The sequence below is a fragment of the Tyto alba genome, unplaced genomic scaffold, assembly GCF_018691265.1.
Source record: "Tyto alba isolate M040663 unplaced genomic scaffold, T.alba_DEE_v4.0 Super-Scaffold_2, whole genome shotgun sequence".
NCBI lineage: Eukaryota > Metazoa > Chordata > Aves > Strigiformes > Tytonidae > Tyto > Tyto alba.
Genome location: NW_024881282.1, coordinates 33561484 through 33584680, shown reverse-complemented (window position 1 = coordinate 33584680; position 23197 = coordinate 33561484). Strand labels below are relative to the sequence as shown.

General features: G+C 52.9%; 1 long non-coding RNA gene across 1 annotated transcript; it reads right to left on the bottom strand.

The window, feature by feature from the left end:
• Positions 1-11221: 11221 nt before the first annotated feature.
• On the bottom strand, positions 11222-22959 carry LOC116962610. The gene is made up of 3 exons (XR_004407673.2): positions 22517-22959; positions 19865-20079; positions 11222-11908 (listed from the first exon to the last, which is right to left on the bottom strand). It is a non-coding gene; the product is annotated as an uncharacterized LOC116962610 (long non-coding RNA).
• Between the last annotated feature and the right edge of the window lie 238 nt (positions 22960-23197).

The window sequence follows — 23197 nt, the reverse complement described above, 5'->3', positions numbered from 1 at the left end:
GAGGCCAAACCATCTCACTGCGGGGCAGAGCGGGATTCCCGGGGTCTCTGGTTTCATTTTCAGGGCACTTATTCTGAGATTGGAAAGAGAAGCGACCAATGCTGGGAAAGTCCTGGGAGCCCACGCACATCCCTGCCCACGGCCGGCGGCTGCTGCGCCCCTCCTTCCCGCCTGTCGCCCAGCGCTCGGGCTGGTTTGAAATGACTCGGGTGCTGGGGATTTTGTCTCAAGGAGGTCCCCTTCTCCTTAGCTGCTCTGTTTGGACACCCGGCCAGAATTTCCCTGCGCTTTCATCCGATCTCCGGATTCCTCTGCTTTGAAGGGCTCGGGACAGTCGGTGCTGTTTACACTCCCCAAAGCTGTACAAACAGTCGGCCCCTTCCCTCCTGAGTCACCTCGTCTAGACAACGGCGGTCCTTCCCTCGGTCGGAAAGGCCGTTGCGTTTCCCTTTCCTCCCAGCAAGGGACGTATCACACATCTGGCACTGGGGCGCGAGGCCGCGGGGAGCCAAGGCAGCTGCTGCCCTCTGCCTCAATTTTGGGGTCCCCCTCCGGCACACACGCAGCACCCCCAGTCCATGGCTCAGCACTGAGGGGCCCAAGTGGAGACTTGGGCTTGCAACGGTGAACCCAGGGAGCTTGGAGGACAAGCCTGGCACTCCCAGGTGTGTGTCTCGCTGTGGCATCGCTCCTTTTGGGCTGAGGACACATTTTCCCCCGATCCTCCAAAGGGAGCTGGAGCAGGGGTGAGCTCTATCCACCCCCAAGGATGGAAAGCACGGGCAAAATCACAGCGAGGGTAAAAACCACATCCCTGCTCCGATTTCCTTAGGATAAGCAGGTGAGAAGAAAGATTTTGGACGTGAGACTTCTGTGGGCTTGAGGGCCTGTCCGCGGGGAATTTGGGGAGCAATGGGTGCCAAGAGGGGTACGAGGCACAGCCAGAATGGGTGCGTCAGCCCGGGTCAGGGGTGGGAGGAAGGACTTGGCATCCCGGGGGGCCGGCCCCGCCGCCTAGCCACGGCGGTCCCGGGGGGGAAGGCGCGCAACCCCACCCGCGAGCGTGCGCCCTGCTTTTAACAGCTGGAAATGAAAAGGCGCTGAAAGAAGCCGCGGCTCCCGGGCGCCTGGAGCCGACACCTCGGCAGCGCCTGGCGTCCGCTCGCGGCAGCTGCTCGGGTGCTCGCTCGCTCTCAGCGGCGCGTTCAGCAGCGCAGGTCAGCGTCGGAGGGGAGGTTGGGGAGGGGGCCGGGGGGCGTGGGGGGGGGCGTGGGAAGGCCGGCGCCCACGTCGCTTCTCCAGGCCGGAGCAGGTGGTTTGCATCCACCCCGCAAAGCCAAGCTTAGGGAATAAATCCCGAAATAAGCCCCGGGAAGGGCTGCAGCACGCCGCCGTACGGGGATGCCAGCTTGGCTCACCCGGTGCTACAGGTGATCTCAGGAGGAGCCGGGGAGCTTTGGCAACTCTCCCTGGTTTAATTGCTCAAACTGCTGCTTTACCCAAAGGCCCAGCCTCGGGATATGTCATTCAACGGGAGGTTTGTCTTTTGCTGGAGGAAATACATCCAGCCTTCCAGGCAGCGGACAGAGGCTTTGGTGATGGGCCCTCCTGTGAGAACGCAACTCCTGAATGCAGCAGGCAGATGGGAGAACGAGCTCGTGGGCTATTCGGGCACAAAAAGCAAACCCCCGTGTTTTGAAACCAGGCTTTGGGCTTTTTAGCTTTGAGGGTTTGCAATGCTAAAGCTGTTGCGTGGCTAAATGAAGCGTAAAATCAGTTTGCAAGAGTTTCCTCGCCAGGCCCAGGAAAACCCTTGACTGCTTATTTTATTGGCGCTCAGGAAGACGAACGGCTTAAGCTCGCCCCCACGCCTGGCCGCGGCTCGAAGGAAGAGCTTTCTTCAGCCCAGCCGTGTGGCACGAAGCCCACGCAGGCATTCTCCTCCCTGGCGTGAGCCGTGCCCCCCACGACGGCCGCCCTGTCCTGCTGCCCGACCTGCCCACGCTCCGGACGGGGCTGGAGGGGGGCTCGGTGGGAGCCACTGCCGTCCCGCTGCATCTCGGGGTGGGACGGGGATGTGACGGAGGGTGGCCCCGTCCCACTGTCCGTGCACCGGGGCCTGGTGGGCCCTGGGAGCGGAGAAGCCAGCTGTGCCGAGGGAAAAGCAGAGTACAAAGAGGGAGGAAAATATGAAGAATTAAAAGCTACTTAGGAAAAAAAAAAAAAAAAAAAAAAAAAAAACCAACAAACCCAACAAAACCTCCTTGCCTGAACATGCAGCTGTTCCCCACTCGCCTTCATGCAGCCTGTGACCAAAGGGTGCCGGCCCCCCCCCCCCCCCTGCGATCTGTCCGTGACCAAGTGAACTTGTTGCAGGCTTGGGAATTTCCCATCTTGAAAGGTGCTGCAGGGAAGCCAGGCAGCCTCAGCTGTTTTCGGCTTTCATCACAGAGTTAAAGTAACAACAGACCCCCACAAAATATGAGTAGGAAGAGGGTGGGAACTGGAGGGAATCCCAAATGCCGGGGCCTCCCGGCGGGTAGCGCAGGCACTGGGTTAACGTAAGAGCTGCAGTCACAGCGGTGGGTCTGCGGGGCTCTCAGAGGAGCGCGGAGGCTGAAGAGACCAAAATATAAAATTACGGCGGGGCTCACCTACCACTTTTCCTCCCCCTGACAGGCAGATGCCAAGCATGTCTCTGCGGCAGGATGGACTGCCTTGGTTTCACAGCAAAGGCCGTAGCGAAGCCGGGAGGAAAGCAGCCTCAAGGGAAACAACTCCCTTGTAATTACTAACTCAATAAAGAAGCTGTTTGCAAGCGATTAAGCAGCAACCCAAACCCAGCGGGGACCGGGCAGCAGGGAGGTTTGTGGCTTGACAGTCGATGCGCATTTGGAAATGTTGTTCGCTGTGATTTTTTTTTTTTTTTTTTTTTTTTTTTTTTTTTTGCGCACACACTGCAAAAACAAAGGATGGACAATGCAGAGATGCCAAGCAAGCAGCTCCGCTGCAGGTCTTGCCCCAGCAGCTTTGGAAACTCCCAAGTTCCCAAATGCCCTGACCTTCAGCCCTGGGCACCGCTGGCCGGTGCAGCCAGTGAAGGCAAGCTCTGCTCCCCAAACCCAGGCCCTACACAGGTGTCTTCTGCATGAAGAGAAACTATTTTTCAGTACGAAACTCGGCACAGACGCAGGGAAGAGCAGAGGAGATGGTGTTAGCTACCGCTGGTCCCTGCAGCACGGAGCTGGCTGTGGGCGATGACATCAGAGACAAAAGTAAATGAGGTCAGCACAGGAAAAGTGGTGATTAATGAACCAAGGTGCGCTCCCAGAAAGAAGCTCTTATTCAGACACGCATGGCCAGTGACAGCCCGGGGCACCCAGGCGGCAGCTGGCCCGAGGGCTCTGGATGCCCCATAGATGATCTTTTCCCCCCGTTGTCATCGGATGTTGCCCCGTGTGGGTCTGTGTCCTGGTTTGGGCTGAAATAGAGTTAATATTCCTTTTCAGGGACTAGAGTGCTGTGTTTTGGATTTAGCTTTGGGTTTGGTATGAGAATGCCGATGGCACACTGATGTTTTCAGCTGCTACCGAGACTTCAAGGACTCTCCGACTCCTCGTGTTCTGCCCGTGCGCCAGGGCACAGGGAGCAGGGAGGGAGCACGGCCACAGCACCTGACCCAAACTGGTCAATGAAATATTCCATATCATGGAACGTCATGCTCACTGTATAGAGGAGGGGTGGTTGGGAAGGAGCTCTCTCTCTCTCTCTCTCTCTCTCTCTTCTGGGATTGCGACTGCGGGATCTTGGTATCTCGGGGTCACTGGCCGGGAACGGGCTGGGGATTGGTCAGCAGGTGGTGAGCAATTACGTAGTGCATTGCCTGTTTATATATTTCTTTTTTTTTTTCTATCATCATCATTGTTCTCATTTTATTGCCATTATTAAACTGTTCCTATCTCAGCCTGCGAGTCTCCCTTCACCCCTCTGATCCCCTCCCCCATTCCCAGGCAGGGAGGGGGAAGGGAGGGTGACACGCTGCGGGGGCTGGTTGCCGACCAGGCTCAAACCATGACAGCCTGGCACACGGACAGGCCGGTGTACACGCATGGGGGTCACACGTGGCCCACACCGCGCACCCACACGGGTGCTTTGGCTGCCCAAAATAGGCAGGCGGCTGCAAGGAGGCGCGCTGCAGCGGGCACGGCAGGCGGGGTGCTCGCTGTCCCCGCCGGCGGGCAGGGGCCGGGGTCCCCCCCGGGGCAGGCAGGGCTGCACAGGGGCGGTCCTGGGGGGTGGCCACCTCCGTGGAGGGGGATTTCACCGCTCCCCAGGCCCTGACTGGGGATGTCGGCAGGCTCCGCGGGATGCTCGGGAGAGCTGAGATTGGGGCACGCCGGGGTGTTGGCTGCTCCCAGAAAGGAGGGCAGGGAGGTTTGCCGTGCCCCTGCACGTGCTGGCTCGACGTCTGCGAGGAAAAGCCCTGGGAGGTGCCTGCGTTTCGGCAAGGTGCCTGCAGTTCCCCAAGCCGTGGGACAGCTGCATGTGTCTGGGTCAAGCAGAAGAGGGAACAGCCGCCCTCCTCCTGCTCTGGCATGGCCCCGGGAGGGCACCTCTCATGCTGGGGTGGGCTGTGCAAAGCGTCCTGTGCCTTTAAAGCCTGCAGAGGTGTTATTTAGGTGGAAAAAGTGTTTCGCCATGGCGATGGAAATTGTTTGTATTTCACTAATTGACCGAGGAGAGAGAAAGAGAGAGAGAGAAAAGACCTTCCTTCCCTCTGACATGTTCAGGATTTTTTTCCGCTAATCAAGAAGAAAAACAAAATGCTTGCACTAGGAGGGGGAGGGGAGGAAAAGGGGGTTCTCCCTGGTGTCCCATAAACCCAGCGGCCATGGACAAAACACCACAATTGCAGCATAGCCTTGCCCTGGAAAGTTTGAAGCAGCACTGGCCGGCAGCGCGAAGGGAGAGCACACCTCCCGCTCGTGGGGGGACCCTTTGCTTCGGAGCATCCCAGGTCCGGGGAAGGGCAGCTCCCTCCCAGGAGGATGCTCAAATCCGGACGAAGCTCTCGGCCTGCAAAGCTCAGGACCTGCGGTGAGGCAGCCAGCCAGTGGTGCAGGTTTGTCCCTGGGGAGGGATGGGGGGATGCTCTACTCAGAGCGTCCCACCGGCTTTGTCATCTGGTTGTAAAAGGACTGAAATGGGCACCCTTTGCGTTCAGGTTTTTTGGGGACAAGGCTCTCCCGGCTCTGCTGAGGCAGGTGTGAACAGCCCAGTAATCAAATAAAACATTTTCCCAGGGTGACTGCCTTCAAGTGTGTTAAACGAAACAGAAAGGAGCAGCTGAACAGGATTTGCAGTTTTTCCCCATGATACATATTTTCCCTTTTCCATGGATAGTCCCACCGGGTATGCTGTGACCTATTGTACTTATTTATTTACTCAGGTTTTGCAGATAGTATCAAAGCTCGTGGCCAGGAAGGAGCAACCAGATGCTGCTACCGTGTGAGATAGAAAACCTGCCCCAGTTTCCCACTCTGAACACAGATGAGGAGCCGGGTGCAACCCCCAAACCCAGAGCTGAACCCCATTCCCTGATCTAACCCAGCCACTAGAAAGCAGGATATTTGTTTGCAAGTTCATCCATTTTCCAAGCAAGAGGTTAGCTGGTTGGAGTGGTTTGGGTCAAGGAGCTGCTTCTCCTTTCGGAAAGAGGGTCAGGTTGGGTGGATGGGTGTAGGAGAAGTCCTGGGAGCTTGGAGGCTTCCCACTGCCATGGGGAGGAAGAGCAAGGGCTGATACATCACCGGTCCCCGAGGAAGGCCAGCCAGCAACAGGGGATTTTTTTTTTTATGCATATTTATGAAACTGGATTTAAAAAAACCCAAACTCTAACGAATCTGGGCGCAGGCAGGGAAGGATGTCATCGCTGCTGGCAGCATCCTTGGCACGTGGGGAGCCCGTGGCCACAAAGCCAAAATGTCAGGAGCTTGACTGGCAGCCACTTTACACCTCCCAGCCTAGGATCCTTCTCGGGGGTCACAACAGCGGGGCGCGGCAGACAGCCATTTCAGTCAGCTAAGGCCCAAACACCAGGATCTGTAGGAGACCTCAGACAATTGGTTTTTTGGAAGCAGGAACAGGTACGCGCAGGTGACTCTGCCTGTATAACCAGGACCAACACGCAGGTGACTCTGCCTGTATAACCAGGCTGGGTCTCCAGCCTCTGGGAAAGCTGCTCTACTGCTGGCTCCCCACCTGTGTTCAGTGGGTTATCGGGTCCCCTGGAGACCAGGACACGACAACTTCCCTGCCAGGGCTCCTGCCGAGCTTCGGGTAAGGCAGGTGGGCCCTGAACCTCAAATGTGATGAGTCCTTAATGAATTAGAGTGGAGAGAAACAAAAGCCTGGTGGGACCTGGATGCCTATGCTCGGCTGGAGCATCTGCCACCCGGGATTTACTGCAGGACTAAGGGAACTGGTCACCACAGCACTTGAATTTGGGAGAGCAACAAGCTCTGCTGCTCCCCAGGGCTGGTAGGACGGACTTGGCTCCCTGGGGTATGTGTCACCGCATGGGAGAGGTCACAGTGCCGGGTTTTGGCAGTATCAGAGGTGCTTTGGGTATGGGCATCTGCACCTCAGGACTTCATCTCTAGTATGGGGTGCCAGCAGTTCCCACGCACAGGTTTGAAAAAGGGCCTGAAAAGCTTGTGAGGAGCTGCAAGAACCGGCTACTGGGAGACAGAATAAACTTGTAAAGGAGTAGAAGGGTGCAGTTAAGCTCAAGAAAGGAGCTGCTTTTTGGGAACTTTTTCTTTCACTCCTTTCCACCCCTCACCCAAAGACCCCTCCTGCTTGCCAGGAAACTTGGTTGGGGCAAGCATTTTGCCACCTGGCTTATGCACGCACCAGTCAAGGAAACAATTCTGCAATTGAAAGAGGAAATCTCAGTCCCGGCTATTTCCAACCTCTATTGTTTGTTACTCAACTCATGCATTACACAGACCAGTAAGCAAGGCAGCAAGATTGCAACACTATGCATGTGCTTTCAGACATTTAATTTTAGCATTGCAAGAAGGATTTGTGGTATCGAGAAAGCCCAGTTCTAAGGAAAGAGGAAACCTGCGGTTCTGACACTTGATTTTGACCAAAAAAGGAAGCAGATCATTTGAGTGACCTAACAGGTTCAGTCATTTAGGCTGTAATCTCTGGGAGCCCAGCAGATCCCTGCTGGGGTTTTCCTATTCCCAGGGAGCTGGGTCACTTGGGAGCCCTGGGCAGGGCTGAAGTCCTCAAGCAACTGGAACTTTGTGCCTCAGATTAAGGTGCTGATCTTTGGACCTTTTCTCTGGGCAGCACGGGACCAACACAAGCCCATTCTCAAGCAATCTCGGGCTGGGCCGGGCTCTGCCAGCAAGCGTCAGACCTCGACATCATTCCTCCTACAGACCCAGATGTGTTTATAAAGCACTTGTCAACGTGTTGTCCAAAATCTTCCCAACTTTCCCCAGTACTAGGGCTCTCCTCAGCTGCAGCTGTAAAAGGCTGTTCAAAAAGAAGTTGGATTTCAGGTATTTAGGAATAAATGGAGCTCCGGAGGGAGCTCTTGTGCAGCACTGGGGCCGAGTTCAAAGTGCAGAAGCCCCCTTTGCCTTGTCCTGCACCAAGTGCTCTTCTTCAGTTCCCTTAGTTCCCTTCCAGTGGGGGCTAAAAAGGCCCTCTGCACTGGGAAGAAAATTGGAACCGATGCATGGCAGCTCTTCTCTGCAGGGACAGGCCCTGAGACAGCGAGGACCTGCCTCCACGCCGAGCCAAGGCACCTTATCTGGAGTTGACAGCAGTCCCTGCAGATAGCCTGAGCCTGTGATGTGAGGATTCCCCCTACCAGAAATGCAGCAAAAAAATAGACAAATATTCCAAAATCACAATGGCTTGGTGATAAGTCCCCCCCCCCGACAACAAACAAGTGCCAAGCAAACCCCAAACCTTGGCAGCTCCTCACCCTGCCGCTGCCAGGGCAAAGGCACCAGGCACTGGGATGAGGCGAGGGCCCTGCTGCACGCCCAGGCGTGGGTAGAACCTGCACCCCACGTGCCCCAATTTTCTCCCCGATGGCTGCAGAGAGGGCTATCTCCGGGACTCCCTCGAGAGCCTACTGCAAGACTGCCCAGACCTTGGGGGGGGGCATGGCTGCGCTGGCCACTTCCTAAAATGCAGAAGCGCCCTTAGAGTTCTTTTGAAATCTTACAGATATAACATGATTTCAATTCCTCAAAAATGGGGTTCTGCATGTGACCAGAGGCACTGTCCTCTTTCCTCCTGGTCCCTTCCCCTTCCACCAACGCACGTGTGTGCAGCTGGTGATGGGAGCTGGGGAGTCTCCTTCTCCTTCTTTTTGGCGGTTGCTGGGTCTACGACGTGTGCCTGTTTCATTGAGAAAGTTACCAAATCCCAGCAGGTTGTGAAAGGGGAGAGGGAAGCTGGAGAAGGTGGGACAGGGATGTGTTTTAAAGAAAGAAGGAAATATTCCTTTTTCCAAGTACCTGGTTGTGCAAGACGCTGAGAATCTTGATTTGACCGTGAGACAAAACCATCGTGACGTAGCTCTGGCCGAGGGTCAGCGATGGCCCTGTTTGGTTTGTTATGTCAATGAAAAAAAGGGGAAAAAAAAAAAAAAAAAAAGCCCTTCTTGTTGCAACTCTTGAAATAGCTGGGTTGCAAGATCCTGCCTCACCTCTGCAAGGGTGGAGGAGCTGGGAGAAGGTCCAGGCAGCCCCCTGAGGGGCACCCTTTGGCTCTGTGCGTTTTTGGGGAGTGAAACAGGGCTGTGGGTGCTTCCCTGCATCCCCGAAAAGCTGAAGAAGTTCTGACAGAAGGAGGGTGTCCCGTGGGCTCCTCCACCACCATGCTGGTTCCCAACAGCAGCCTGGGAGCGGGGGAAGCATCAAGCATCCTTCACTTGTCTGCACCCAGCAAGAAACCCAGACCGGCTGGCGGGTCAGGGATTATGGAAGGGGGAAGAGCAGGCGAAACGTGCTTATTGAGAGCTAAATTCCACTGCGCAGACCAGGGTAACTTCTACTCCTGCATATCCCTGTCCTTCTCACGCACAACACGCCAGTGGGGAAGAGAGCGAGGTTTTTTCACCCAGTGGAACCCCAGACTGCGAGACCTGAGCACGAAGTCCTTGCAGTATGTTTTTGCCGGTTGGCCAGGGTGGCCAAGGGCAGGACACGGGGAATCGGCGAGGCCCCACAGCCGTTCAACCTGCAGCAGGTGCCCCTGACCCCCCCCCCGGCGTGGGTTCACAGCGGCGTGCCCCGCTGGAGGGCTGGAGCGTGGGGGCCGTGCGGGAAAAGGCGCTCCCAGGACACGGCTGGGAAGGTCAAACCGAGGGACAGGTGCCAGAAAAGGGGCCGAGACTGTCAGGGAAAGAGGAGACGCTGAGGGGACCGGGCCACTTCCACCCGGGGACCCGGTGGCTGCAGAGGAGTTGCCCGGGCTGACCCCCCACCCCCCGTGCCGCGGCCAGGTTCGCCGGGGAGACAGTGATGGAGGCAAAGCGTGGGTGCGCAGGTGGCCGGAATGGCCACCCGTGGGTGCCCCATCCTCCCCTCCGGGCTGTTTTGCAGTCGCTGCCGGCCAAGACAGGAATGTCAGGAATGCGAAATCCCGGCAAGCTGACCTGTTGTCGTCCACCCCCCCCCCCCCCCCCGCCCCGGCTGCCCCCCGCTCCTCCGGCCCGTCGCAAGAACAGGATATTCACCCGAGCGACGAGCGACGTACACTCACACACGTCTTGTTATCAGGAAAAAACACTCAGTCAGCGTCTGGAATGGGCTCTGATTAACCGTGTGGCCACCGGGGCTTTCTCGCAGGGCCGTGGCAAAAGCGCCCGCTCGTGACGGGGTACGGACAAGCGGGCAGGAGTGGAGCGGAGCTGCCGGGGCCGCAGGCACGGCAAGGGCTGGAGGTGAGCATCGGGGTGCCGGCACAGCCCCTGCCATCGTCACCCAGTGGTCCCTCGCCCACCGTCCTCCCTCCTGGCGGAGCCACAGGGTGATCCCCTCCGGGGGTTGGGGGGGAGCATCCAGCCCCATGGCGGAGGGGGTTCGCCCCCTCCTCGCCGCAGCGAAGCCGGGACCCTCGGGCCAAGCCCCATCCCCCTGCGCCGGCCACCCTGAGTCATGTCAACACGTCCCCGCTTCCAGCACGGGCCCTGCAAAGACGTCCTGTCTCAGGTAAACAGGATCTCGCCGCACTGCGTGACCTTGTTTACCTCCCCGAAAGAATTTGGCTGGAATTTTTTTTTTTTTTTTTTTTTTTTTTTTTCTTCCTAAGGGTTGGTGAGTCACCCCGCAGAAATGCGAGCTGCCTTTCCACACTGACTCACCCCACTGCCCGCCTCTCCCCCTCACTGCCCCCCGGCCCCGGGACAGGCGAGAAGCCCCCCCACGCCCCCCCCCCCCCCCCCCCCGCTCGCCCGATGATGCAACCCACGCGGCGGGTGGCAGCGGCCGTGGCAGCGGCGGTGGCGTCTCTGCCACAGGAAACACGGCTGAGCGCTCGGGCAGCCCCCGTGCCAAAACACAGGAAGAGCGCCGAGAAATTACCCCGCGCATTGTCAACTCCAAAAACACCAAAGAAAACAAAACAAAGCAAAAAAAAAAAAAAAAAAAAAAAAAATTGGCCTCACTAGAACAATTGCCCAGAAGAAAAGAAAAGAGAAAAAAAAAAAAAAAAGAAGCCAATGGACCTGGCCCAGCGCCAGGACCCTTGTTTTCCTCTCCCAACACAATGCAAGTTAAATAATACTTCCTTCTCGCAACAAGGCCCTCCTGGGCCGGTTTTTGTTTTTCTCCTCTGCTGCGTGGGGGTCGGTCAGCGCGGACGGCTCCTGTCACGGGAGCATTGGCACTTCGGGGTTGCTGCTCGTGGGGATTCTGCTGTGGGACGCCGGTTGCCGGCACGGCGGGGGGGGGGGGGGGCGAGGGCCCTGCGGTTGGGCTGCCCACCGCCCCCCGCCCGGCTTCCCCGTGGGGAGCGGGGGGCTCTTCAGCACTTCTCCCAACTCCACCGGCGTCATCCAGGCTTAGCCGCTTTGCAGGATAATATCTCTTCAAGGTGAGCTAGGTGGCCATCGCAAGCCACCCTGGGGTAGCCATACCCAGGCTATGAAGGCATCCGTACAAGCTAATCACGGCAATCCTATCATATACGTCAATTTATTGCCAGATTAAATAAAACAGAATAATAGAACAATATACATCACGTGTGGGATGAATGGTTTCATGACATTTCTGGCCAGGCTTCCAGGCTGGGATGAGGGGAACCCCTGTTACTTGCACCTTGGCTCTTCAGTTCCCATTTGGCATGTGCTCAGCTTTCTTTTCTTCAGGATTTCTCTTCCCAATGACAGTGTCACTGGCACCCAACCGACTGTATTTAAATGTCTGCGTTGCAGAGGGATCCAAGTAAAACTGGTTTTGTTTATTTTAACTTCTTTCCTGAGAAATTTAGCATCTGACACACCACGCCTCTCGCTTGTTTGCAGAGTCAGTCAACAGTCTTCAAGGGACTGATCAGATCCATACCTCTTTGTCTCAGGATTATCAGGATTTCTGATTAAATAGCAGGTGCAAGAAAGAAAGTAGTCGCCCATTTTAAATTGAACCGTGGTCTTTGTACCCAAAATGGCATTACTTCAGCTGCACATGTGTCTCCCCGGATTTCTAATTTCTTGCAGGAGGATGCAAGCTGCTGGGCAGGACGGTCGCAGTAGTTCTCGGGTGCTGCCAGACACGGCACGTCCCTCTCACCGACGAGGCTCAGTGCTCAGTCAGAAGCACGTGCAGCCGGCCGGCCTTGCCCTGGCACGAGCAAAGAGCGCCAGACTCTGCAGCTGGGGGAGCAGATGGCAGGTCTGAGTAGGCATTTGACATACATGTCCACTGACGCCCTAAGTTGAGCAAACTCATTTGTTTCACGACTTTGGGCGCTGATGTTCCTGCGCAATCCAGAAAAGCCAGATCCAAGGTCCCACCCACCGGTATTGTCTGGGCTCAAACGTCAGGTCCTGCCGCTGGGTGATGGATTTGTGATGTGGGTGACAGCAAATGCCTTGTGGAGGTGACATATTCTTCACACTGTTCTGGTCTGTTCTCCTCCCACCCAGGAGATAAACCTGCCCCCTGCTACAGGGTGTATGCGCTCAGTCACACCAGCAGTCAGGGTAACCTCTTGACCAGTGAAAGCTGGGTTCTGAGGAAATGTTAGCCACGTCAAAGAGGTTTTGGAGATGGATTAGTGGGAGGTCATTAGGAAAGAAACCGGGGCAGAGCTGGGGTGCAACACGCAGCCCCAGAGGAGGGAGTATGTGCTATTTTAACTGGGAAAGTCCATCTCTAGCTCTATTTTCCCACCCACTTGCACCCCATTTGTGGCTTCTCTGATAACTACAACGGCAAAGTCCAGCAAGATCCCCAGAGGAGGCTGCGTGTTCGTATTTCCCCTGTGCTTGCTGTGCCCTCCACGTGTACCCAAACCCGTTCACGTGTGGTGGTAACTCTGGTCACTCGCCAGGGCGGAAAGCTCACCTTCTTGGCCAACGGTGGGATTCACCTCGCAGCAGACACCTAAATGTTGGCTCTGAAGTCTCAGCCAGCTGTCTCAGCTCCCTCCAGAGTTAGTAGAGCGAGATGGGCATGTCCAGAAAGCAACTCAATTCCCTGGCTTAATTTTTTTTTTAAGGTTGGGATGAATCATGCTGTGGCAGTGCTCAACACTCTCCTTTGTCTAGAGGAGGAGACAAGGGCTGCTAGTGTTTGACTGCTTCATCTTCAGTCAGCTCAATTTAAGGTGCTTAATTTTTAGTTGGCAAACACCAAGCACAGTGAATCCCACCTCGGGAGAACAATGTGCCAGTGTATGACAAGCAGCAGCAAGTACAGGAGCACAGCTCCTCTCTTGATTTATTTAACGACTACAGTTAGTGCTAAGATTTGATCATGGGAACTACTGCCTCAGCATAATCCAGCTTGCTCAACATACAGAGTGTGCCTCGTTCTCCAACAGTGTCATCAAGGAATATGTCCCTTGGGGATCTTGAAACATGTAGGAAAGAGTTGCTGGGGCTAGCAACTTGCTCCTGAGCGTGGGGTTTTCCCTGGATCTGGCACAGCGTTTGTTTTTATTAGCTGCCAAACCTTTGGCAATTCACCAGCTCTTGATAACACAAGTGAAAATCTGGAAGAGCCAGACCCAAACGTTTGGCCCAAATCACTGCGCATACGTGTCCTCACGCCTGGCGGGGGAAGCCAGGTTGCCCGTATTTGCCTCTATGTGCAGGTCAGCCCCCGCGAACCGGCCTCGCTGATGGAGAGCAGCGCTGCTGGCAGATCTCCCTCCCGTCGGTGAGGACTTGGTGGAAACCATTTTATCCAGCAAAACGTTTGCTGCTTGACCTCCTTTGCTAAGGGAGCAGGTGCTCGACTTTGTTTGGCTAGCTGATTAAACAAATCCCAGCAATTCCTGCCAAACCAGGTGAAGTCAAGCCTTTTCAGCTGCCTCGTCCCTACGATCTCATCGAGCAGCATTCGGCATCTCAGTTACGGCCGAATATCCAGCTCTGTGGCAGAGAGTGTCGTTCTGCCCCCAGACCTAGTGGCAACCACAGGTTCAGCTTTTAAATGGCTCTCGGAAACACCGCAAAAACGAGGATGAAGAAAGGGGGAATATTCACATCAGGATAGTCCAAGTTGTCTCAATATTGGTGTGAACATGATCTTCAAATCATTTTTAATGGTTTTCAGGACTCGAGCTTAGAGGCCTCTGTGGATAAGTGGTGGGCTTGGCTGGTTGTTGGGCACCTCACGTGTGAGCCTGTTGAAAGCTGTACCAGTGCCATGCCAACTCACCAGGCTGAGGTATGTTGAAAGTGACTGTCAGAGCAATCACTTCCCATAGCAACCTGCCACAGGGAATATGTGCTATTTTAACTGGGAAAGTCCATCTCTAGCTCTATTTTCCCACCCACTTGCACCCCATTTGTGGCTTCTCTGCTAACTACAACGGCAAAGTCCAGCAAGATCCCATGTTGGTTATGGAGGCAGGTACACATCTGGGATGTGTGATGGAAACCCTCCAAGCTGATCTGTATCACAGAAAGTGGGAAGCAATAGTGGTGACATCAGCCATGGCTGAGTGATGAAAAGTCATGTGAACATTTTTAAAAGGAGATGTAAGACACCACCCCACTTATTCGGTATCTCCCAGCTCTCTCCTCACCAGTATAAACCTCCTGCAGGTGATGCCGACCCTACATTGAATGAATGATTGCTGGTTCAACGATCCACCAATGCATGACCCACCTCTGCTCTCACCTTCTGTGAACAGAGGTCTTACTGGAGATACACTTTTATGTTCCTCCTGCAATATTCAGCCTTACTTAGTGTTTCCATCACTGTTTCTTTTGTACATCCCCCTTTAACAAACTACCCACTCCCAAAACCACCAGCTGTGGTCATGCAGAGCTGCAGCAGGCTGCTTTGGGATGAAGTACATCCATAGTGACAGCTTTACAGTGGCACCTATAACATTCATTGTCTATTTCTCCTCATGTTTAAATTATTTACATGTTTATCCTACAAAATAGTTCCATTGATTGGCAACTTTCTTCGCATGAACTTCTAGGTGTTAGGATGACTGGTGACTCTACAAAGTCCTACATCTTCTAAGGGGGGTTCAATTGTCCCATTTGACCAAATTGTAAGAGGAACCATCTTTCTGTCAGGTTTTGCAAGCAGACAGTGCCGTACCTGTCAATCAGGCTGAATGAACAGATTTCTTCAGCAACAAATCTAACTACGCTGCAATTTCAGGCCTTTCCTAAGAAAACTTTCTGAAATGCAGTCTAAGGCTGTATAATTTCAGATGGGAAGCATAACTGCCTACTAAGAAAAACGGGAACATATGCTCCATTTTAAGCCCATTACAGAAAGGAATTACTTAGAGTCACGCGGACTGCAACGCTAATATCATCCTCTAGATAGTAACTGCTTCTTCTAGTGCTGCTCAGCAATGTGCAGAAATAGAAGTGGACAGAAATCTACCCAGACAAAAGCCACGATTTTTTTTTCTGATGTCATTCAGACGACCAGACATGGCTCTTGAGCTGCGAACATCCCGTTGGCCTGACCGTGTCTCGGCGCTCCCTCCTTGCCCCCGTTCTACCAGACACCTGCAGTTTTCTTTGAAGCGGGGACATGGCAAGCGTTTCCCAGAGACATGTCAGGACGCAGAGGGAAAAGCAGAGAGATGGATTCTATCTGTCAACTCGCGATGAAATACAGTAACACCCCTCCCGCCCCCAGCCCCAAAAGAAAGCTTAATTTTTTCTAGTTGAAAAAAGTGTTTGGCTCAATCCCCAGACCAGCTGCTTCCTACATAAATAAGAGGCATGCACGGTGTACAGAAAAGAATATTTGACATTCCTAATCAATTAGATAAGGGGAAAAAACAGTACATTTTCCTGTTCAAAATAAAATTATCGTGGTTACTTCAGATTTCAAGGGCATTTATCTTTCAGCTTCTGACAGAGGGGCACTGAGTAGGCTGCAGGTTATTGACCTGGGGCTGGAGAATGACTAAGCTGCCAGATGGGATGGAGGAGCCCAGGCCCAGCTCCAGTGGGGTGCTGGGACAGGAATAACCAGGGCAGCTGCCAGCCAAGTCAGGTGTGCCTTGGTAAAGCTGGGCTCTTGTGAGGACTGTGCCAGGCCAGGAATAACTGGCAGGGAGGGGAGGAGGGCATTAAAACACCTCAAACCAAATTGTTCAAGGGAAATACTCCTGGATCTTGCCTGCACGCTCCCTGGCTTTGAAAACTTGTATAAACGTTTAACCAAGGAAATGTCAAGGAAATCAAGGTGAGGACGAAGGTGGCTGCAAGGGCTGTAAGAGGACACAGGCACCTTCCCTACCCCGGTTCAGCTCAGGGCATTTCAATGGAAGAGGCGCAGCCTGAGATGTGTTGGGTAACTTCTACTCAAATGCACGGGAGTCTCCGGGCCCCGGGGCAGGTACCAGCCATCGCTGCCGGCCCCCGCAGCAGAGGCAGGAGGCACGGGGGCAGTGGCACGGTGCCCTCTCCTCCAAGAGCAAGTGTCTCTGGATCGTCAGCAGCCTTTGAGGCCTCTCCGCCGGCAAAGGATGAGATTTTTGAGAGGACCAGCCCTGTTGTCTCCTGGTTCAGGGGGAAGTGGCAGCCCCATAGCGCTGCCCTTTGCACTGCCCTGGCCGGGCGGGTGGACTGCAGGTCCTCTGCACGGGTTTTACCCCAAGCAGCTCCAGGCCCCCCCTGTGCAGTTCCTGGAGACTTCAGGCCAGGGCTGCTTTATCGGAAGTCTTGATTGCTGCTGTTTTGCTTTTGCAATACCACTTCTGTGTTCTTCCAGGATTTGTCAGGACAGCATGTTTCCCCAGGGAAAAAAAAAAAAAAAAATATGCAAATGGGGCAAAGAAGCGTCTGAGCCTACAAAGCCCCACTCAGGCCCAGAGGAGCCCTCTGGAGACTGAGTTCACCTGTGAAATCCTGGGCCTGCAGTGCCACCTAATGAACAAGCGCCATTCAGAGCCTGCACACACGCTGCTGTGTGCAGGGAAATCAGGCAAGGGTGGTTGCGAAGGCTTCCTTAGGGCACTTTGTTCCACTCTGAAGCCCTTCACCCCTCTCCCCGTGCTTCAGAAATTACTTTCATCGTTGTAACCCAGCCACTAGGCAGTAGATAATACTAATTCTGTTCTGTGGACAAGTCTCAGAGCAGCTTTTTGCCAAGTCCAAATGCACAAGACAAGTCAACAGTAGTTGAGTAACAAATTAGAGTAACTCCCTTCTCTGCATCATTTCAGGAAATACTGCTTCCAAGAGACAGGGCAGAGAGGCAACACAGTGCAGAGTGTTGCCCCCTCCTCCTGGGACTCACCAGCTTGTTCCCTGCGCACCACCAGGACCCTCCTGAGTGACAAGCCACGAACTCCCATCTTTTAGGAGGCAGAAGTTGGGCTCCATTTGCTTGGCAAAGACAGTGGTCAGGCACGAAGATCAGGAATGTCTCTAAAGGGCCTAAAGGACATTCCCTGGGGAAGAAATGAGCTGGTGCTTGTTTTTTACATAGGAAATCATCGACAAGAAGGAGAATGTATGCTCCACACAAATCACAAGCTTGGTGCTGGTGGCAGTGACTGCCTTCTCAGACCCAGACAGCGAGACACAGAGGTGCTGAGGTGCTTTCCAGGACTTCACTAAGGTTTTTGGCCTCTGACTGATATAAGGAGGCACCCCCGAAGGGCAAACCATCACCCCGGACAAAGAGCTGCCTAAAGGCAGAAGACGTGTGAGAGCTCAATCCCTCCCTGGAGTTTAGGAGTTATGGCTGTGCATTCCTCCGCCTCCCTTCAGCTTTTCTGTCATGATGTCAGGTGAGGCACTCACTAGGACAGAGACCTCTCAGAAAGGTGCTGCCGTCGCAGAGTCCGGCATGCATGTAAATGGTAGCTGTGTGGTCAGAGCCCTCTCCCAGAAAGTGAGATGTCTAAGCTAAGTGTTCTCCTCAGACTGGAAGGACTGTAACGTGCTCCTTCCACCAGCCCAGTCTGCTCTACTCCATCTGGCCTGGCACGGCAGGGCTTGATTTAGTATGGTATGTCTGTAATAGGGATGAAGAACCTCTCCTAGCTTCTGCATCCCAAGGGTATAACCCAAACGTGTCCTGCCTTGAAGGCTGGTTGCCTGTTTCTGGCACCAAAGCAGGAGATCTGAACACAAATGCCAATCACATCATGGTTTGCACAGATGCTGAACCCTCAGCTAAGTGTGAAAGGCTCGCTGGGCCCACACCTGGTTTTTAAGTCTTTCAAAATTCTCAGGGGGCTTCAGACATGGAGAAGGTGAGCACTGCAACTCTGTCCCCTTCACAGTAGAAGGAACGGGGGACATGCACAGTCCCACATGCAAATAGCCCTCTGTGAAAGGAAACATTTTTAGGGCTGGGTGATCTACAGGCAGGAGGTGCCGCGAGAGGATCATACATAAGAGTGGGAGTCTTTGGAAATTTTAAGCAATGAACAGCTGAAGAAATTTCTATAGAGCATGTGGGAGCCAAGGCTTTTCAAAGACATATCATATGTCCACAGATGGGCTGGCTTTCACTAAAACAACAAAACTTAAATTAATTGAAACAACAAGACACAATTGCATTGAAACCACATATTAAAAACAAAAACAAAAAAACCCACAAAAACACTTAAGACCCCCAACACACCCGCACTTCAAGTATAGGATTCAGAGCACTGAAAATCCTACTACAGCTTCCCATTGAGGAATTTATCTGAACTGTGTACTTGGTGTTCCAAACCAGCATACATCACTCTTGCTGTGACACAGAAGTACTCAGTGGTCCAAGTGGCCCAGAGAAAAGGAAGACTGTTCTCTAGCTAAGTGCTTATATTGAAAAGCAGAGATTGGTGTTTCAGCTCCTTCACTAGGACCCGTTTAGGTATTTCGCATGAGTCGGGCACTGTGTAACAGGTACCCACAGCCAGGGATCGGGATCGGGACACAGATCTTCTCTTGCCCAGGAAAATGACCACGAAGGTGAGATGTGTCACACCTGTTCCCTGGCCCAGTGAACTCTGAATTTGTCTTGCACTGGGACAACTTCGGTGGGTGAATGTGTGCTCCCCTTGCCCCTGAGATAAAATAATCTGGTGTTTGGGGCAGTCTCCCAGAAGATGGGTATTCACGGCCCTGAAGAACAGAGGAGGGACTGGACCTTGATCGCTAGCACTGCTGGGTGTGTGCTATAACTGTTGAGCTATAGTTTAACAGGCAAGAAAACAACAAGTCCTCTTCCAGCGGAATTTTCGAAGAAAGATGGTAGCTGCTACTTTCTGCACTGATCTTCTTCTAGGAAGATTGAGAAGAAACACCTACCTGGTGGTTCGCAATTGCACCTGGGTGTGAGCCAATGTGCAGAGGAAAACTGAGCTCCTCACCAAGTTGAGGTGACACAAAGGGACAAAGTGCCAGCTGTGTGGTGTTTAGAAGATCACAGTCTGGGATAAAAAGGGGCTAAAAGGGGAAGTGAAATGACATTGAAGCCACAGGAGGTATTTTTCTTCATGGTAGGCCCCACCCAGAGCTCTCAGAAGGACCTAAGGTTGGGCCAGGTGATCTTTTTTCCATCTCCTAGGACTAACTCCTTCGGCCAAGGCCAGGAGACTTGTATGTTTGTTTTCCTTGTGTGTGTTGTGTAATCCCTGGAGGCAGAGCACTACTTTGCACTGGGGCTGTGGTTTGCGGGCCATCCAGCTGCTGTCGGGAAATCCCTGTGCTGGGGGAGGATCAGAGCCAGGTGAGGAACGTGCAGCAAAAATGCGACTTTAAACACATTGTTCCCTGGCTGCTGTCACAAAGGCTCCGGGTAAACCAGGGGGCAGCTGCATTCTGTGCATGGGTTTTAAGAAACTACCATTAGAAACTACTGACCTGACGCAGGCATGCCAACAGGGTGATTTTTCGGATGCCTTTGGGCTTAACTGCACCGATACCCTGTGCACCCTGCCTGTGCCTCAACCCACTCCACTTGCTGAGCCCGCTCAGGGCTCCGAGTGGGCTGCTCTCGTGGGCCAGAGCAGCACTGACCGTGCCCCTTCGCCGTTCTTCATTTCTGTGATGTGTTACGAGGCTGCACACCGAGACCGTGACCTGCCTATAAAATGGACCGGCGCTCGCAGAGCAGCATGATGAGTGCCACCTACTGATAATTAAACGTATAGCAAGAGAGGCCGGTTTACTCACGGAGTCGGGGAATGGACACCGCAAACGGCATCGGCAGCACAGCTCTTCATGGCTGCCAGCTCCCGTGGCACTACGGAGCGGTGGCAGCACCGTGCTCGCAGGCTGCCGAGGCTTAGCTCCTGCTGCAAGGTCACCTCTTGAAGCTTCATCAAGCAGCGTTTCTTCAGGGATGTGTTGGGCTGTTTTGAAACTATGCTGATCTTTGCTGCAGTCTCCTGGAGGGAAAAAAAAAAAAAAAAAAAAAAAGTCTTTCACCGAATTAGGCTTTGTAGAATATAAATGACCATTAATAATTTTTCAGTGTTAATGTAAGTACTTGTAGCAACTGGAAACTGAAACACGTAATCAGGATACTAGCAATTAAAATGGTAATTTTTCTGTACTAGATTCTGCTTGCAATTTTTACTCAAGTAAAACTCTTTGAAGTTAATTGGAATTTTGATTAAAGGCTCCTGGATCTGGGTCTCTGAATTTGTGCTAAGGAAGGTTCAACATTTACTTTGGTTTCCTGCACACTGAGTTCACTGCTATATATTAGTGTGATTGTACAATTAGTTGTAACAAGAACAACTCCAATAAAACATTTCTGTAATCTTGTTCTTGATATACTTTAGAAAAGGTCCTTTATCACATAAGGGCATTTAAAGTACTGCTAAAACAGGCTGTAAGATCTGAAAAACTTGATTGCTTAAATTGTTTGTCTTAATTATTTCCAGTCCCTATAAATGGGTTAGTAATATCCACTTAATGATAATTCAGAGCTTGGGATAGAGCAGGAGGAAGGGAGACGTTCTTGCTCTTCATCTTTAGGGTTCAGTTTTGGTTGTTTGTGCAAAAAAAAAAAACAAAACAAAAAAACCCAAACCACAAAAACAACAACAAAAAAACACAAAACAAAACAAACAAAAAACCCACCAAAAACAAACAAACAAACAAAAAAACCCAAAACCCCAAACACGCTACTGAAATTACATTAGTAGAATGAAAAGTAACTATGGCGTAATAGCTTTTAAAAGTAACATTTTTACCCAGTGTTGCAAAAAACTCCCCCTTCGCCCCCCCCTCCCTGCCCCTCAGATTATCGTGAGACACTTAGTAGCATTTTCTAAAAAGTGAACTGAGGCGCAAGCGGTGTGTTGTGGCACTGGGGGCACGGGAAGAGCCAGGGGAGCACTGTCGCTGTGGCAGCCCTGACCCACACAGGTTCCACTGCAGCCAGGACAACCGCAGGGGAGAATAAAGCCCCCCTGCAGGAAGGAGGACTTGCACGGGAAAATCCCCCAGCGAACAAGGAATACATATTTTTGTTATGCCACTGGATTTGCCTGAAAATTTGCTGCATGCTGATGTCATCTTGTGGACAAATTTCATCCCTCATCCTTCCAGGCAAAGGAGTGGGTTTTCAAGAGCAGTGACGTAAGTGATGCACATATTGCTTAAATTTCACTTGGGTCAGTTGCTGGTGTGGGAAAAGCAGAAAGAAAGAAGGGAATGACCATGCAGAAATTATACTGATGATATCAAGCATGTGGTTTCTTGTTGTATACTTCAAGCATTATAGCTTTCAATCAAAATGCAGTTTGATTTGTTTTGAGAACTCCTTTAATATTCATGAGCAAAGTTTCTTTAATTTTGAAATATATATTCTTGACCTTAAAAAGACACATATGAAATAACAAGATGTAAATATCCTATACTAAGAAGTGCAATGGTTTATCAATAATGGATTCATCTGCAAGTTTATTGTGACTGTGGGATTTATTTCCTTCTTTTATTTTATCCTAAGGTGGTCATTGGAGCACAGTTTCTTCCATTTTCCAGTTTGGCACCACAGCACTTGGATTCAATTGCAAAAAAAAAGGGATTACGAATAGGTTGTCGCAATTCAGAGAAATGTTCTGATCTTTTGTCTCTTTCTGAAGGTCTTTATTTTGAGAAACAAAATAAATTTTATCTCAAATATTTTTCTCTATTCCCTCTAAACCATAGAAGCATAATATGAGAATGAAAGGATTAAAAATAAGATCAATGCATTATTATTATTATTATTATTATTTTGCAATACTGCTAGAGAACCAAAACTATGCTATAATCTGCTAGGTCTGCTTAATGGTTAGCCCAACGGTCACAACTCTCGACAGTGAACTTTAGTTCTTCAGTGGCTGCAGCAAGAATAAGCACCGACAGTTACTGCATCCACCGGTCTGGATTGGATATGTTGTGTGAAAATGAACGCTTTCAAACTAAATGACTAACATTAACTTGCTCTCATGGTAGACTTCATTCTGTATAACATTTGCCATTTGTACACTAAGGTTCATCCCGTCTAACTTTGCATACAGTGTGCAGTCACAGTGGAGGAGCAATTGAGCACACTTGTGGGAGGAAAGGTAGCTACACATGTAGAAATAAGTTCCTTCTCTGGTGAAAAAATGTCCTAGGAGACTTTAAAAAAATAATCTGTCGTTTAACGCAGTGGTTGGGAAGCAAAAGCACATTTCAGCATACCAGATCAGTGCGCAAAGGAGCCTGCACACCTCCGTGCTGAACGCCTGCTCACGACGTTCCCGTTTTCTCGTGCCTTACCCAAGAAAGCCATGGCCACCTTGAAGAGGTGGCCTTTGGTCCTGCCTGCTTCGAGATGTCAAATACCTCACGTGTGCGCCCTGTCCATAAAAACCCCTCAGCGCTTCACGATGAGGCACTTGAAGCGGGTGCCTGGACAGACGAGCCACGCCGGATTTCTCCTGCACCGCTCCGTGCCGCCTGCCTCTCCTGCCTCAACACTTTGTCACCCGGTGTCCTCCCACCCGCCGCCACCGACGACACGCGACCGCTGAGGGCCATTCCTGTGGGAAACACTCGTAGGTGCCACCGCTCTGCGGCGGCGAGGGACTGTGCCGGCGGCGGGCAGAGGCTTCCTCACGGCGCTCCCCCCCCCCCCCCCCCCCCCCCCGCAAGCGCCGGGCTGTTGGTAACAGACGGCCCTTTCTTTCCGTGAGGAAAGCGGGGTGCCAGCGGGAAGAGGGGGGAGCGGAGGGGAGGCCGGGTGCCGGCGGCGGGGAGCGGGGGCTGAAGCGGGGGCGGCGGGAGCGGCCCCTCAGGCGGTTCCCGCCCAAGCCGCGCCACGCGCCGCCTCCTCCTCCTTTCCCCCCCCCTCCCTCCTCCGGCTTCGCGCGCGCGCCGGGGAAAACGTTGCGCAGGTTCTAAAGCGGGGCGGGGGGAGGGGAGGGGGCGCGGCCGCGCGCGAGGGGGCGTGTGAGGGGGAGCGGCGGGTAACGGCCGCCAGCGGGCAACGGCCGCCGCCGCCGCCGCCGCCGCCGGGCCAGCTCC